Source organism: Podarcis tiliguerta (genome assembly GCF_965153285.1).
Source record: "Podarcis tiliguerta genome assembly, chromosome: 11".
NCBI classification, from domain to species: Eukaryota; Metazoa; Chordata; class Lepidosauria; order Squamata; family Lacertidae; genus Podarcis; species Podarcis tiliguerta.
In genome coordinates this window covers 25,394,691-25,412,850 of record NC_139544.1, presented here as the reverse complement: position 1 = coordinate 25,412,850, position 18,160 = coordinate 25,394,691, and the positions used below count along the sequence as shown (strand labels likewise).

The 18,160-nt window shown below is 42.4% G+C and overlaps 1 protein-coding gene and 1 long non-coding RNA gene across 4 annotated transcripts in view; one reads left to right on the top strand and one right to left on the bottom strand.

Annotated features, from left to right (window-relative positions):
- GIN1 (gypsy retrotransposon integrase 1) overlaps positions 1–18,160 on the bottom strand; it is a 271,168-nt gene that overhangs the window by 39,303 nt on the left and 213,705 nt on the right. The window lies entirely within an intron of this gene.
- LOC310660173 lies at positions 13,142–16,170 on the top strand. Its single transcript, XR_014503271.1, has 3 exons — positions 13,142–13,173; positions 15,817–15,881; positions 16,125–16,170. It is a non-coding gene; the product is annotated as an uncharacterized lncRNA (long non-coding RNA).

Sequence of the window (18,160 nt, the reverse complement as noted above, 5' to 3'; positions counted from 1 at the left end):
TCTTTAAGCCCCACACATGGGCACCTGGAGGGATCAGTTGCAATTAATACTGTATATCCTTTCCTACCCATTAAAACCCATCCCACAACGATCACATATGCATACAAATGACAGTCTGTTTATTGAACCAAGGCAAGAATGCCCTCTAGAAAAGTCTAGGCCAGAGATGGGAAACCTGTGGCCTTCCCAATGATGTTGGACTACAGTTCCCATGAGCCCCAGCCATCATGGCCAAAGATCAGTGATGATGGGAGCTGTAGTTCAACCATCATCTGAGGGACCACAAGTTCCCCATCCCTGGTGTAGACTGTTGGGGCAGCAATTAGCAAAGTGGTACCAAACAAAAAACCCAAACTCTTATTTTATCCAACTAGCTAGCTAGGGATGTAGATGCACCTTTTTCTCCAGTCCTTCAAACCAATATGAGCATGCCACTCCAAAGTGTGGAGTGAGCTCCATGATATACAGTGGTACCTTGGTTCTCGAACTTAATACATTCCAGAAGTCCATTTGACTCCTAAAACATTCGAAAACCAAGGTGCAGCTTCCGATTGGCTGCAGCAGCTTCCTGCGCTCAAGCAGAAGCCGCGAAAGCCACGTCAGACATTATGCTTCTGAAAAACGTTCACAAACCAGAAGACTTACTTCTGGGTTTGCAGCATTTGGGAGCCGATTTGCTTGACAACTAAGCCGTTCAGGAACCAAGGTACCACTGTATCTTGTCCCTGTATTTCCCCAAGGCTATATTTAATCTCCTTTCCACAACTTTTGCTCACTCTAACTTCCTTTTTAAATATAAGCAGATCAATCCTAAGTTGGCAGTTGAAATTCAATGGCCGAAGAAATGCCAGTTCCTAAACCCTGCTGCTCACTTTAGCAAGGGTAGAAGGTGGTCGGCAACTTTTTCAATAATCAATTTGAATCTTCCCTTCTTTTTCTTCTGGGGGGTTGCAAGCAGAGATCTATTTGTTAGAATTGTGTACAACACCATGCACATTTATTACTGCATTTCATGAATAGTTCTTTTTATTATCATGCTATTTATAATTGTGGGCAAATTAACAAGTTTTCTGTATTTACAAGATAAAAACTATCATTTACATCTAATATTGGTAATAAAATGATTCCATGTGTCCTTTTCTTTCTTTCTTTCTTTCCCACACAGAGTTGATCTGTGCTCAGAATCAAAGTTAACTTTCGCTCCAATCCTAAGCACAGCTGACATTAAAAATGATAAGGACAATAATAACAGCAATTAAGTCTGTGGGGGGTTTTTCACTGTATAACATCTGCACATATGACACTTACACCCAAACTAAACACGGATGGAACCATTTTTTATCTGAACTCCATCAGTCATGCCAGAAGGAACAATACAGTCATTCTAAAACAACAAATGTTTCAAATAAATTCCCTCTTGTCACCGACTGTGCAATAAATATCGTGTCACTTGATTTGCTTAACATAAAAGCAATATAATTCTCAGTGTCTGAAGTCCCAGTAGGAACACACACACAAACCCACTCCTAATTGCAATTCTCATAATCAAAGAGCTGCCAGAATGCAACATTTTTATTCCATCCAGATAAAGAAGATCAATAGGCTGATTGTTATTACTCTCTCAGACCATGATACATTATTCAAATTGAGTATTAAAATTAAATGCAAAGTAACCCATTAAATAGCCTGAAAATGAATTGTGGCTTCTTTAGATTGAGCTTAGCCTTGATCCTGTTGTAGTCTGCTATTGGCTTTAATTGTACCACCGAAATCCCTCTCCATCTGCCCATCAGGTAGCTGAATTCAACAAAAGCCTTCCACTGAAGACACTCCTAGCAATATAATTATCTCTTGGCAGCATATTAGCAATGTGTTAACTACCGGGCTGCCCAAGAAATTTTGCTGCTTGATGCAAAGGACAAGAAGGTGCCTCCTTCTCATTCCACATACAGAAGCCGACTGGACTAGCAGTTGACTATGCTGTTCAAGGGACAATGCAGGCCCTGAACACAGCTCCATCAACTAGCTGATGTTCCCCATCTACCCCACTTGTGCTATATAGAGCTAGCCAGTCGCCAGCCAATTGCCATTGCAAAGAAGAGCTGGACAATTTCCCACCTCCCCTTCCATACACAGCTGCTGCCTGCCTTATTCCTCGTGCAGCTGCACCCATTTGGGTATGGATGGAATGTGTCCATGTTTTATGCAAGTAATTTCCAACATCAAGCAGCATCGAGAATATTGTGCGCAAAGTAAAGTACTTTTTCTATACCTTTTTACCTGGTCAAATATGCCTTCTTAAATTCACCCTGATAATCTGGGAGGCAGAACCAATTTTCCTACTTAGAATTATACAAAGAATGCAAAGGACAGCTGGAGAAGTTAAAAGAACAAATCCAAATATTGTAATTTAAAAACAAATAATAATGACATTGCTTTTTTCCCCCCTTTACATAGCACTGATGAGTCTTTTTGTTGGCTTCAAACAATCCCCTGAAAAATCTGAAAAGTAAATATTGGAACAGGATGAAACAGCTTAAGATCCTGAACATGAAACTAACTGATGAGAAATTGCAAAGTAAATGTAAGTTTACTATAGGAAAAAAAAACCTGCCAGCCAGGGAGACCTATTAGGTTGAGGAACAATGTTCTAAGGCAAGTGGTGGAGTCTAATCTGGCATATGCAGTCTTGCACTGGCCAGCCTCACTCATAAACTTATTTCAATGAGACATTGCAAATGGCCAGAACTGTTGAGAGATTCAGGACAGACAAAAATAAATTCTTTGTCACACAACACACTTTGAATTTGTCTCCACAAGATGTAGTGATGTCTACTGCCTTAGATGGCTTTAAATGAGGACTAGGCAAAGTAATGGAAAATAAGGCAATCAATTGCTACTAGTCATGATATTTAAATATTAATTCCATTATCAGAGATGATATTGCTTCTAAATACTAGGTGATGGGGATTGTGAATGGGAGAGGGCTATTGAACTCATACTTGTGAGCTTCCCATTGCCTTCTGGTTGGCCATTGTGAGAACAGATGCTGGAATAGATTGGTGTCTGGTTTAAGATAGCAGGGCTCTTCTTATATTCTGATGTCCTAAAAGTCTATCTGCATTGTAACTGCACATCTGGTATAGAGATTAAATCAAGGGTGGGGAATCTGTAGCTCTCCTGATGTTGCAGGGATGTGGGTGGTGCTGTAGTCTAAACCACTGAGCCTCTTGGGCTTGCTGATCAGAAGGTCGCTGGTTTGAATCCCCACTACAGGGTGAGTTCCCGTTGCTTTGTCCCAGCTCTTGCCAACATAGCAGTTTGAAAGCACACCAGTGCAAGTAGATAAATAGGCAGGAAGGTAAACGGTGTTTCCGTGCTTCATCACGGGGTTCCGTTGCGCCAGAAGCGGTTTAGTCATGCTGGCCACATGACCTGGAAAGCTGTCTGTGAACAAACGCCAGCTCCCTCAGCCTGAAAGCGAGATGAGTGCCGCAACCCCATAGTCGCCTTTGACTGGACTTAACCATCCAGGGGTCCTTTACTTTTACCTAGTGGCCCTGCTGGCTGGGGCAGATAGGATACAGAGTCCAAAAATCTGGAAGGCCACAGGTTTCCCATCCCTAATATAAACAAAGTACAAGTACTGGAAACATTACTTGGAAGACAAATATTTGATTTTGCACCGGTCTACTCTGAGTTGGATGAACATTGGCTACATCCGTCTGTACATTACAGGAACTGAGGGTGCTTCCAGATGGGTTTCATTGTGGGATTGCTGCTCCCAATGCATGCAAGATTTTTGCAGCATCCACATGATGTTGTCATCATCAAAATAAAAGCCCATATCACCACCACCACTCCATTTATTCCAGTTTTACCTTTTCCGGGGGAAATCTGATTTTAAAAACCACACACACAACCTGCTGCCAATGACAGGATAATCTGACTTTAAGAGAATTGGATAATGCAGATTCAGACACTGAGCCAAATGTTTCAGAACCAGTGTTAAACCCCCATCTGGAAGCAACTTGATTTTAGAACATCATCATCATCATCATCATCATCATCATCATTAATATGCTGCCCATCTGACTGGGTTGCCCCAGCCACCAGCAAAAGCACAATACAACATCACTCTCTAAAAACTTCCCTGTACAGGGCTGCCTTCAGATGTCTTTTGAAAAATCACATAGTTGTTTATCTGTTTGACATCTGCTGGGAGGACATTCCACAGGGCAGGCACCACTGCCGAAAAGGCCTTCTGCTTAGCTCATTAAAGGACTGCTTCGTTTGTTTCAGTGCAACTGTTTCTTTCATCTGCCTTGCTTGTGAACCTTTAATAAATGCTTTAAATCAGAAACCTGGAAGTGAGTAATGAGATTTCACTTGGGCAATCTCACCCACACTGACTTTTCTGCCAACTGAACTGCTAAGAGGAGAGCTGGCACAGGCCAGTCTCTCCTCCCTTTAAGACACACAAAGTTTGAATTTCTATGTGTTCAGTCTATTGCAATAAAACGTGGGCAGTGATGGTGCTACTTCATTTATAAACTGCACCTTCCAGTGGTTCTACCTCGCAAGAAAGGTGGGAGCTAAAGAAACTGATTCATAACACCCTCATTCCCCAGTCAAAATCATAACCCTGAAATAAATACATCAGGGAGAAGGCTAAATGTTTGCCCGCCATGTAAGCTTTTCACCCGGTGTGTGACTGGGATGAAAAGCTGCTTTCATACAAGCAATATCACCCATCAATTGTGAGGTGATAAAGTTCCATTAAAGGATTGTATTACATTAAGGTCAATCCAAATGTGAAGGAGCTATGACAGTGATTGGAGGGATAAGGGCACACACTGGTCCTGTTCCTGTCACACAGGAGGCTTTTAGCAGGCATGGGTCCCTGCAAAGTAAAGCACTCCTATTGCAAGAGGATTCCCAAAATGTGTATTTGCTGTCACTGTGTTTTTACTTTTTATCAAAAAACGAAGGGGAAGTATAGAGGATCTGAAGAAAAAGGTGAAATCACACAAAGGTGCTATTGGTTTTACGCACACTCACTCTCTCTCTCTCACTCACACACACACACACACAGAGAGAGAGATTGTTCTGTATTATTATGTGTACCAGACTCCAAGTTGTAGCAGGTTCCAGGGATTCCCTTGCTTCCAGGGAATCGAGTGAAAAGCTTACATGGAGGACAGGTTCCAGGTTCCCTTGGATTGCTTTCCTAAGAATGAAGGTCACTGGAGACAAGAGATGGTGGAAAAATTTGCTGCAATCAGAAGGAAACATCAAACTGGTCCATGATCTGCTTGCCCACTCTCTTTGCAAAGTGGTCTTGCGTGCATTGACTTTCTGAATAATTCCCAATTCCAGGAGGGGAGGGGATGTAGAGAAGTTGCGGGGGAGGGGGATTTTCCAAATATGATTACATTTGTTTCAATACTATTTAGTCACCTACCATCATCATCAGTGTTTGCTCTTAACTGTGCTAACTAGGTACTGCTGAAATGTGCATTCACTAACTTCTGTCTCATTGATTCACTGTTGAAGTGATTATGTTAACCATTAACCACCATTAACATTCATCATTTTATTGTTAACCTTTCTCTCTCCTTTTTGGTCCCCTGTGACTTAACAAAACGCTCACAAAAAGCGTAGTCATCGTATTATGTCTTAATGTGAATCTTTGATATTTGTTAATGTAACCAGAAATGGGTTTTACGGGGGTTTTCTGAATGTTAAAATGCAGGTCTGTTGCATTTCTTTTGTAGTAACATTACTACATTATATATTATAACATTATAATAAGGTAAAGGGACCCCTGATCATTAGGTCCAGTCGTGGCCGACTCTGGGGTTGCGGCGCTCATCTTGCTTTATTGGCTGAGGGAGCCGGTGTACAGCTTCCGGGTCATGTGGCCAGCATGACTAAGCCGCTTCTGGCGAACCAGAGCAGTGCATGGAAACGCTGTTTACCTTCCCTCCAGAGTGGTACCTATCTATCTACTTGCACTTTGATGTGATTTCGAACTGCTAGGTTGGCAGGAGCAGGGACCGAGCAACGGGGGCTCACCACATCGCAGGGATTCGAACCGCCGACCTTCTGATCGGTAAGTTCTAGGCTCTGTGGTTTAACCCACAGCACCACCTGTTAACATTATAATATTATAATCTGTTAACATTATAATATTATAATCTGTTAACATTATAATAAATGGTTAATTATTACTTTTCACTAATGATCCATGCAAAAATACAAACTGAGGTGGTGATGGGGTTGTTCTTTTTTTCTGGGCAAAGTTTGACAATGGGTTGAGTCAGGAATCATAAGCACACCTTGCAAGCTATACTTGAACAATGTGGTATTTTGTGGTAGTGAGGGCCTCCCTGGCACTCTTGTTCAACGTCAATATTTTAGGCTAGAGAGATTTCATAAACACACAGAGCCCTGAAATTTATCTCATTCTAGAATTAAATTGTTTCTTTGGCGGGCTGGGGGTGAAGGGAACACACTTGCCCTGCCCCTATAAAATTCATTTTACTGCCTTCTTCACCACCACTCATTTGCCATTAGTTCATCCTCAAAATCAGTACAATTTCTGAGAGGTGCTGTCTGCTGCCTGAAATCGTTTTTATATATAAATTTAGCCAATGTTAATTTTCCCAAACCACCCTACTAGATTCCTAGCCATTCTCCCTGCAATTCATTACCATTCCAGTTGTTTGTGTTTAGTCGTTTGGTCGTGTCCGACTCTTCGTGACCCCATGGACCAGAGCACGCCAGGCACTTCTGTCCTCCACTGCCTCCTGCAGTTTGGTCAAAACTCATGCTGGTAGCTTCGAGAACACTATCCAACCATCTCGTCCTCCTTGTGCCCTCCATCTTTCCCAACATCAGGTCTTTTCCAGGGAATCTTCTCTTCCCATGAGGTGCCCAAAGTATTGGAACCTCAGCTTCACGATCTGTCCTTCCAGTGAGCACTCAGGGCTGATTTCCTTAAGAATGGATAGGTTTGATCTTCTTGCAGTCCATAGGACTCTCAAGAGTCTCCTCCAGCACCATAATTCAAAAGCATCAATTCTTCGGCGATCAGCCTTCTTTATGGTCCAGCTCTCACTTCCATACATCACTACTGGGAAAACCATAGCTTTTACTATACGGACCTTTGTTGGCAAGGTGGCAAGGTGATGTCTCTACTTTTTAAGATGCTGTCTAGGTTTGTCATTGTGCTGTCTAGGTTTGTTATTCCAGTAGTACACTTAAAAACATTTGTTTCCAGTGGAGCCTCACATTCTGTGGCCATCACTCTTTCTGGTCAGAACTGCGGGGGAAATATCAATGATGATTAGTGACTGAGTGTGCAATGACCAAAATAAGAAATCTCTCTAGCCTAAAATATTGACGTTGAACGAGAGTTCAAGGGAGGCCTGGCTTTAGTTGTCATTCTCAAGGAAGAGTCAGTCTCTGTGCTGGGTGAAGGTGTGGGGATTTCATTTTGCAAAATACAAACCAACAATCAATGCAACGGGTCACTTATTTGCCTGACATTGTAAGTTGTTAATATGCCAGCTACCTGACAAGAAAAAAATTGACAAAGAACAGTAACTCCAGAGTGGCGAGGTCCATCACCTCTTCATCCTCACTTGAACAGACAGTAACCCTCAGGCAAGAGGCATACTTCAATAGGCAATTACCAGCTCACTGAGTTTGCAGACAGCTCTGAAATCATTGTCAAAAACAAAAACAATAGCATGATTTTCAAAAAGCAAAGCACTGGATCAGGAATAATTTTTAAAAAGTGACGTGAGACGTGAAGGGAATCCGTATGTGTGACATGTCTGTTGAATCGTAATCCAAACCGGTACCAAAAATCAGATTACATCCCTACTGGAGACCAATGGAATATTTAGGATATAAGGTTTTATTTACACTATACACACGTAAGAGGCTGCACGTAAGATGAAATCCATCATCATCATGGATTTATTAATCGCCTTCTAAACAACCATCACAAGGCAATTTACACATATTAAAAACAGTTTTTTTAAAAAAACCCAAACAGCAAATACATTTAAAACAAGGCTGAAACCCTAACAAAGTAAGACACTCATGGTAAAGACCTATTTATACAGCTGGGAAAGCCTGTCTGAACAAAAAGGGTTCACAGCATTAGTACTCCAACGTATCTTGCTCCCCCATTGATTTGGGGAGAGGGTTCTCTAGTGCACTGGTTCCTCATGGAGAGCAAGCCCAGCCTGTGTGAATTTTGCTTCAGGATGAGAACAGAAATTGTGCTCCGGCAGCACGGTGGCAGCAGGAGGCCTCATTAGTTAAAGTGGTGCTTCAGGTTAAGAACAGTTTCAGGTTAAGAACGGACCTCCAGAACGAATTAACCTGCTTGCAGTGGTCTCGTATACAAATTATAAACTTTCCCCATTCTTTTTTGAAGTTCTTGTATTCTTGATTTCTGAGCTTCCCAGTTATTTTTGCCATTTCAGTACAGTCTATCTCATCTTGATTTGCCATTCTTCTCTGGTTGGGGTTGACTCTTCCTTCTGTCTCTGTGCCACTGGCATCTGTGTTTGCCATCTCTTTATTGATGGAAAGGTCCATTCTCCCAACAAAAGAGGATCTGCCAGGCTAAGCTTCTCCAACCAGTTTGCTCTCATTTTCTGCAGAATCCAGTCTTACAACTACAGAATCACCGGGATGGAGGAGACCATGAGAGTTCTTTAATCCAACCCTCCATTTCATTACAATATTTAAGGTATCTTAAACCTAAAAACATGTACCCACTTCTTCTTGGCATCCATGATATTTAAGGCTTGTCAAGTACACAGAAATAATAGAACTGTAAAATTGGAAGGGACCACGGGCATCCTCTAGTGACACCCCCTGCAATACAGAAAAATCTTTCGCCCCATGTGGGGCTCAAACCCACAACCTGGAGATTAAGTGTCTTGTGCTCTACTGACTGAGCCATCCTCACGTTAGATGATTCTATATGAATGATCAGGTGGTTGGGTGGGATGGTGCTGCAGGATTCAAAGACAGCAACAAATGTTGAGTCCTGTATGAGGAATCCTTTCTCTTCACATGCACTGTCAAAAACGTCCTATTTTTAAGAACACCCATCTCAGATTCATTCATTCATATATGATGCTCGCTCCCAAGATTAGCTGCTCTACAGAATGATGACACATGAATTCAACATACTAGAGAAATATAGACACTGACATCATGTTCGGTTGGAAGAGGATTGAGATGCTAGCTGGCACACGCTCGCCTTCCTTGGAAATAAATTGGCTGTCTCTTTTTCAACTTTGGACTGATCTGCTCACTCAAAACGGCATGTTTCAAATGGCAGAAGCAAATGGTATTAAATAGCAATTAAGGGTAAAATGTTCTCATTGATTGCAAATGCAATGAAGAATAAAAAAAAGAGCTCAGCAACCTACAGCTATAATGTCAAGATTTAATAGAGTGGGAGGTTTTTGTTTGTTTGTTTTTCCTTCCTCTTTGGGAACATGGAAATGTAATGCAAAGGTCTCAACACAGAGAGACTTCAAAATATTCGTAGCCTTCCACAGAGGTTTGCAAATTGACCGATGTCTCGGCGAAACGTCAGATTTACGATGGATGGGTTTTTACAGTTTCCACAGACCTTGGAAAGTGTATTGGGGCAGGAGGGGGGGTCGTTAGGGTTGGACCATAGCTCATTAGCAAAATGCATGCTTTGCAAGCATAATGTTGCAGGTTTAATCCTTGGCCTCTCTGGATAAAAGGTTCAGTTGCCAGAGTAGGGGAAGATGACTTCACTACCACCATTGAGAGTAGACAGTACTAGGCTAGCTGGATAAATACAGGGGTCTCCCCGCTTATGCATGGGGCTATGTTCCTAGGTACCACACATATACATGAAACCACTTATCATGGGGAACACCAAAAAACCACAAAAATCCTCCAAACTCCACCACCACCGCTACCTCCAAAACTTCTTTTCTCAAATTCCAGCTCTCCACAGGCCTCAAAGGTCAGTGCAAAGTCTCATGAGATTGCATTTGCAAAGGCTCCTGGGATTGCTAGCCATTTCCTTGCTCTTTTGCCCCATTTTTGCAGTTTTCCCACTCTTGGGGTGCCATTTTTGCCCTTTTTGAAGCCCTTTTGCAATTTAAATCAATTTATTTAAAAATTTCCCGGTGCCAAAAGCATACGAGGTTGTGCGTGTGAGTCAAACGCACATAAGTGGGGAGACTCCTGTAGTCTGACCCAATTTAAGCTGTGGTGGCTGGTGCCCACAGGACTGGCAGGGTGGCAATATGGGCGGCGCCAAAACCAATAACAGGTGGCGCCAACTAGTTGTTGTTTTGTTCCCATGCTACTCCCTACTGAGTTCTATGACAGCAGCATTAAGACCAATGAGTAGGAAGCTGGCAACGGGGACTTGTTGAAGGCAGAGAGAGGCTGGAAAGGGGAGTGCCCCATTCTCCCTAATGTACCAGCCTGCACTGGATTCAAGGCAATTTCCTCTCCCTGTTATAATAAAAGGCAGCTTGCTCATAAGAAAAAGCAACATGTTTAGCCAGAGTTTTCCTTTCCTCCAAAGGTAGCATTACCAGACGCACAGGATGCTTTGCTCATAATAACACAAGCAAATTATTGAGAATAATTTGTTTAGTGGGGATCATTAGGCACTCCAAAGACAGAACTACTGTATACACAAAGGGTAGGATGTCATTTTGCAGATGACTCACAAGCTGTCCTTTGCTCACGACAAGGAATCACACAGGAGGGAACGTTTCTTTGGAAGCAGCCTTTGCAAACACACAGCTGATTTTTGTCTTAATTTATATCATCCCGCCCCTCCCCCCGCCTCCCCGTCATTGCTAAAGCTTTGCTGTCTGATAAACAGGTAGCAGAGCTCATGATTATGCCAGGAGGGATATAAAGCTATTCATGCTGTCAGAAATAATCTCCTGGAGTTTAAAGATGGTCGTTAATTTAGAGGGGGCCTGCACTGGCACTGTTTGTCATTTTCCTACCCGGTTTGCCTTTCCTTGTCTCGGCGCCTTCCCGTGTTGTTCTATGTACCCACAAACATGAAGAGGAGCACAGGAATTGCACGAAAGCATTCCCCTCTGGCATATTCACTTGCCTGCAGATCTCCTTCCAAAAATAGGAGGAGCACCTACCCAGGTTTGGCTCTGGGTTTTCAAAGAGACCCTGGGCAATACACTCTTAGGGCAGCAGTAAGGATCCACCTCATGAGAAGAGAAGACCCCCTGGAAAAACCCTGATGTTGGGAAAGATGGAGGGCACAAGGATAAGAGGACTACAGAGGACGAGATGGTTGGACAGCGTTCTTGAAGCAACTAACATGAGTTTGACCAAACTGCAGGAGGCAGTGGAAGACAGGATACCTGGCGTGCTCTGGTCCATGGGGTCATGAAGAGTCAGACACGACTAAACAACAACAAGGAACTAGGTCCAGGTAAAAAGCCAGATCCTTATCTTCCTCCATTTCCTGGGTCAAGGTGCACCCCCCTCTCCAGGAAGCTTCCCAGCCTCTGTAGCCCCTCTGTCATTACTGTTGTTGATGCCCATCCCTTGGCCCTGACCCTCTGGGAAAAATCTACAACGCTGTTCTGATGGAAAGGACAATGGAGGTGGAGGCCTCTTCTCCTTCTCCTTGCTCCTTGATCACTGCCAAGCACAAAGAAGAACAGTTAGTGGCAACAAACAAGAGTAGAAGGCAGGGTAAATAAATAATTGAGATTGGCAGTAGTCCCTCTGCCATGGGCGTAGACAGGATTTTTGTTACGGGGGGCAGAACCTCAGATTTGTATTGATTTGTATTGTTTTGTATTGAATTCGTATTGATTTGTATTGATTTATGGGGGCAGCTGTCCCCTGGCTACGCCCATGCCCTCTGCTGGTGTTGAGTCTTGACACATGCCCCTTTATCAACTTGCCACTGGAGTTCCTTGCCAGTGAGTGGCAAACCATGCAATTAAACAAGCTTTGTTTTTCAGATGGTGATCAACAGGGCCTGTCAATTTAGAAGGTGATCAACAGGCAATTTAGAGCAGATAAATAATAGAACAGCAGGAATAAAAGAGGAAAGCAGTTTACCTTGTTCTTGAAGGGGAAAGGCTCCATCAGTAATTAGGCATTTCTTTCTCTTCTCCTAGCTCTTACTGTCTCCTGCAGCAATGTAAATGGAATGTGGGGATAAGAATAACTTCACTCAGGGCAGGTCCAATATATTTTGCTGCCTGAGGCAGAATAGCAAATGGTGACACACACCTTCCTGCAAGTTAAGATGCACAGTCCCCCAAGTTCAGTCCCTGCGGCAGAAAATTAAATAACTAACCATTTTCTGCCCTTTCATGACACCAAAATCAGCTGCCTGAGGCAGCCGCCTCTGTCTAACGACAGGGCCAGCCCTGATTAACTGGAGAAGATTTTCCTAATGGGAGGAATTGTGTTCTACCAGCTTGTCTAAGACACTTTGGGATGCTTGGTCTCTCTTCTGGATTTTTCATATATATTTATTGACTTAGGATTTTAAAATTTTATTTGTTGCTTTCCCAGGAGAGCACGCTCGAGGCAGTGTACAATTCAACACCCATATAAATACAATAGAATACTATAAAAATATAGAAATCAATAAAACAACATCAGAGCATTCAATGAAAAGCAACAGTGTTCATTCATAGTCCCAAATCTCATTTTAAAAGAGAGGATTTCATCTGCTTCCTAAATACAGTAGGAGTTTGCAAACTTGATTCAGGACAGAGTTCCGGAGGGACGGTGGAATGAATGACAGATAAAACCCTGGCCTTTGCCTCCATCAGTTAAACATCACAGATTTGATGGGACAAAGAGCAGAGCATCCCCTGCAGGTTTTAAGAACACTGTGGGGTTTATCTAGTTGATGCAGGCATGTGGCAGATGAAACTGAAGCCTGTTCTGTGTGTATCCAAAGTCCCGCACACGGGTCATTCCGTTTCAGTGCCGTTTCGGCCAACAGGTCAATTTCTCTGTGTCTGCTAGTCTCTGGATTGAAACTGCACCGAAAAATGCTTCCAGCGGGGTGCAGAGGCGAGGTGGTAGTTGCTGCATTACGAGATGGCCTCCCGCCACTAAGACTTAATAATGAATAAGGTAGGCTGAGATCAATTCATTTATTTCAGAGTCAACTATCTGCCATTCGAAATGAGCTTTAAAACAAATAAAGTGGAGTATTGATGCAGTTAACCCAAGCGTGGCTCTGTTCACTGATGTGAATCCTTTCCAATCCATTTACATAAGCACTCTCCTTTATGCTGCATCTTTGCTGTGAATTCTTGCCAATTCTCCCTGAACTGTGGGGCAAAATACTCTTTCCTCCTCCAACACCACCACCATCCAACCACCTCCTCCTTCTACTCTATAGTGCTCAAAAGGCTCCATTTCAATTTCAGTGCACACCGTAAAAGGAAGAGATTTGGGAAGCCTTTGGTTGTTTAGCCTGCTCGTACTGAACTGTCTATCGTCTCCGAAGCTTGTTAAAGAAGATTTAACATAATGAGTGGCAGCATGCTCGTTAAAACTGGGTGGGGGCTGATTGGGGGATTTGAGGCAAATGAGCGCAAAGTTTTCAGCCGCTCGCGTCGCAGTCAAAGATGCTGCACAACAAATCCCCACAGGAGCCCTCCGAGTTGGCTGTGTTATTAACGAGTATGTGTGACTGGTGCAAATGAGTCATGCCGAGTTGTGGCACATTCCTGTATTCTTAAATGTCTCTTTACAGCATGTGTCAATATGGCAAGGTTATAACTACCAGACACACAGAGACCGGGACGCTGACAGGGAAGATGTTGAGAACAGCAGCGTGCTGGCAATCTGAATATTTAATATGCAGACTGTTGTTTTTTAACTCTTCCCAGGAAAATATTCTCAAAACAACGTTTCGCCGCGCCGTAGCAATTTGTTCCTTTGCATGACGCTTCGTATGGGGGAAGGCAATTGTCCAATCCATTTTAAATTGGAATTGTACAGAATCAACAGTGACTTCACGTCAAAGCGCTGTTGATTTAAGGAAGGCCCATTTTCGTCCTTTGATAAAATCCCGGGGTTTTTCCTTTATTTCCTAGTTGCGATTGTCTGTGTGTGTGGTGTTTTTTTTAAAGTAGAATGTTTAGTTGAGTTGAACTACCCACAAATTAAAATCAAACTGAAAGGAAAATGAAATGCAACATTCTTCTTCTTCTTCTTTTTAAGGAGGCAGAATCAAAAGCAGACTTTGCAAGGACCTACTGTACTGTAGCAAAAAGTGATTTATGAAATATGTAGGATTCTGCAGCCAGGGGGATTGTTAAATGGGAACATTGAAAAGCTGTTATATGATATGCAAAACAGTGACATCATTGACCTCCTTCTAGCATCTAGCCATGGCAGGCAATAATAGCCTCTCATAAGCTCTGCTTTTCTGCAGATTTGTGTGAGCTAAATACAATACAATTAGTCTTGGAAATTAGCTATACATGACACTGGCAAATGTTGTTCAGAAATACCCAGTCATGTTATACTCATTAAACTCACCACTTCTTCAGCTCTTACATTCATTATCTATACTGTAGTTTTCTGTGCAGGTCTGGAAACCTCATGAGACGATGCCCATGAAAAATTTAAGTTCCTCCGATTAGTATCTTAAATTTTAAAATAATTTCTCTCTTTTTCTCTCTCATAATGCCTAATGGAATAAACATGATTTTTAAGAAGTGACTTTAATAGGTCTATTGCTTTCATAAAGTGATCATAATACTGCAAAAGAGCAAATAAATTTGAGAAAAATATAAACATTAACATTTCATTTACTAAATTTAAAGTGAATGGACTAGCATAAATACAGCTAAGGACTGAACTGAACTGAAAATTCATTTAGAGATTCTGTTTATATATTATTTCACTGCTTCAATACCACAAGAAATCTAGGAAGCAATTTCTTTACATACATTATTCATTATGTTCGAAGTATGGAATCCTGCCAATAACACTAATAATTATCTCAGGGAAAATGTGTTTTAATGATATTTCAAACATAGCTACTTGAACTTCACATAAATCAGAGCAGTGTTAGGATTTTTGGGGGGTTGGGGAGCGGTAGATAAAATGAATAAAATCTTTCAGATGCTATGACTTTAAATTAATTTATGTTGAACACAGTGGGTACCAGATTCAGTTCTGGTTGCCATGGCAACAGACACTGAAAATTTAAACATCCAGTGGCAGGCTGAATTCTCCAGAAAGAGAGTTCTTTCACATTAAAATTATATACTGGTGAGCATTAAACATATCTACATGCAAACTACTTTTTAAAAAGAATGGACTGTTCAATCATTTCTTCTAGAGAGTGAGTGTTCAGATAATGTGCTCATTTGAGCTTTAGTTTCTATTAGATTTAAAGAGCAAAGAAAAACTACCTTATAAAAAGATCAAGCAGCTAATTATCAAAAGGTAATGGAGAAGAGAATCAAAATACATAAAATGACAGCACGTTTGTAATCGTAGTTTGATCATCAGTCTAGTTTGATGGATGAGAAAGATGCTGAGCTACGTCTTATTCCATGCAAAATGAAACCAATACATTTATAGGACGTAGGTTAAATGCACAGTGCTAATCTTCCCTGAATTCTGAAGCCCGATGATGCATACTAATTCCTCAGATGGTTCTTTAACAAGCTATAAAATTACTGGATTTGTGAGTGAGTGTGTTTTGAATCTATCCATGCAATTTTTGTCTCCATGCCTCGTCTGTTTCCTCAGATGCACATCTCCATTTACTCCCAGACTTGGAAATTAGAAGTAATGGATACAAGCCAAATGGTGAAGTAAGTGTGTCAGTAATTGCTATTCAAACAGTTATCAACAGATTTGGGTGCTGGGCCCGTGCTATGCTGTGTTGCGGGAATTTTCTTTGCTCAACACAGGAGATGACTGGGAGGAGGAAAGCTGTTTCAAATGTGGGAGATGGGATTCCGTTAACATTTGAACATGTTAATTTAAGCACTTGCCCAAATGTAAAGAGGGTCGCATTAGCATAAAACAACCCCTTTGTCTGTTTCCTTTAAAAGACCACCTCTCTGACAGCTAAAAAGCAGAGGAAGACTTGATTACGTGGATTCACGGCTGCCATTTCTGCAGCAGAAATTTCTTTTCAGGTAACAGTACAGTGGTACCTCGGGTTACATACGCTTCAGGTTACATACGCTTCAGGTTACAGACTCCGCTAACCCAGAAATAGTACCTCGAGTTAAGAACTTTGCTTCAGGATGAGAACAGAAATCGTGCTCCAGCGGTGCAGCAGCAGCAGGAGGCCCCATTAGCTAAAGTGGTGCTTTCAGGTTAAGAAGAGTTTCAGGTTAAGAACGGACCTCCGGAACGAATTAAGTACTTAACCTGAGGTACCACTGTATTTCCATGTATCCTTCTCTATTTGGTCCACTGAGGAGGCTATTTGTGCCAGTGAACCAAGCAAAATACACAGCCGCCAAGCACAGGCTTGGTTTCTGATACTTACCTGAAACAAGCTATGATTCTAAGAGCACTTAAACCAATGGTTAGCCAACGTGTCTTATGGGTGCTAGGGAGGATTGGCTGAGGAGTTTTAGCAAAGGCCTGGCTATGACTAAATCGGGCCTTCTCTTTTCGCTGTGTCCCTTGTTCCTTATTGCAGTGGTCTGAGCCACAAGCCACACAGGGCTGGGCAATAGCTGGTTTTCGACATCGTGATATATCACCAGCTAAACATCGTGATATAAAGATATATCATGATGTCTGAAATAAGAATGTAGTATGTATGTACCGGTATGTAGAGGCACTGGCTGGCTTCACGGTTTCCCCCACATTGTGATTTTTGCATAGCACACACACATCATGATTTGTGATATATATTGCCAGGTCAAAATTTATAAAACCAGTATCACGATATGGACTTCAACCCGGTTTTGGGCGATATATCTATATACTGCCCAGCCCGACCATTGAGACATGGATTGGGGAGCAGGGGGTGCTACTTTTGTGTGGTAGGAGGCACCAGGATGCCATTATATTGCACTTTGCTTCCTTACTATGATTATTCATATCCCATCTTGAAGGATAGAAAATCCTTCCAAGGTGGCTTACATATAAATTAAAAATACAGTGGTGCCCCGCAAGACGAATGCCTCGCAAGACGGAAAACCCGCTAGACGAAAGGGTTTTCCGTTTTGGAGGTGCTTCGCAAAACGAATTTGCTATGGGCTTGCTTTGCAAGACGAAAATGTCTTGCGATTCCTGGGGGTTTTTTTTCACTCCCCACCCCCTTTTTCTAAAGCACTAAGCTGCTAATAGCCTTTTAGCAGCTAATCTGCTAATCCCTTAAGCCTTTAATAGCCGCTAATAGCCGCTAAACTGCTAATAGCGCTAATCCGCTAATCTGCTAATGGGCTTGCTTCGCAAGACGAAAAAGCCGCTAGACGAAGAGACTCACGGAACGGATTCTTTTCGTCTTGCGAGGCACCACTGTACTGTAATCAAGTCACAGAAAGGAAATACTGAAACGTAACTCATCTAGATGCTTCTTACATGGCAGTTGTCAGTCAATGCTGTCAGGGTGGTAAACAGACCAGCTAGACTAGAAGTAAGTGCTTATTAATAGAATATTTTTGCCTGCCTCCCTTTCTTGTCTCTACCCACAGGTCAGTTGGTGGCACATGGTCATCCAGAGGTAGGAGGATGGACAATGGAGCTGGAGAAAGCTCTGATGTCATCTTTACCTGCCTGCCTCACTCTCCCGCCTGTCTATTTAAGACTTCAGTTGTGGACTTACTGTGGGGGGAAACCAGGCACTGCTCATTTAAATTGTTAGTGGGTCCCCCCCAAAAAAAATTAGGGGTCAAATCGAACCCAAAGCTGGCTACGGCAGAGCCAGAGCAGAAGCAGGGGCAGGGAAAAACATCCTTCCACTGCACCCAATCCAGAATGGACCTGGTTTACATTGCAATATGTTGACAGCAGGGTTGGCACAGGAGTAGAGTGTGTGACAGCCTAGCCCCTAAACCATACAGTTTTAAGGGTTCCAGCTGGCTAACAGAGGCCAACAGAAATAAGTAGGCTTGGCCAGGGGTGT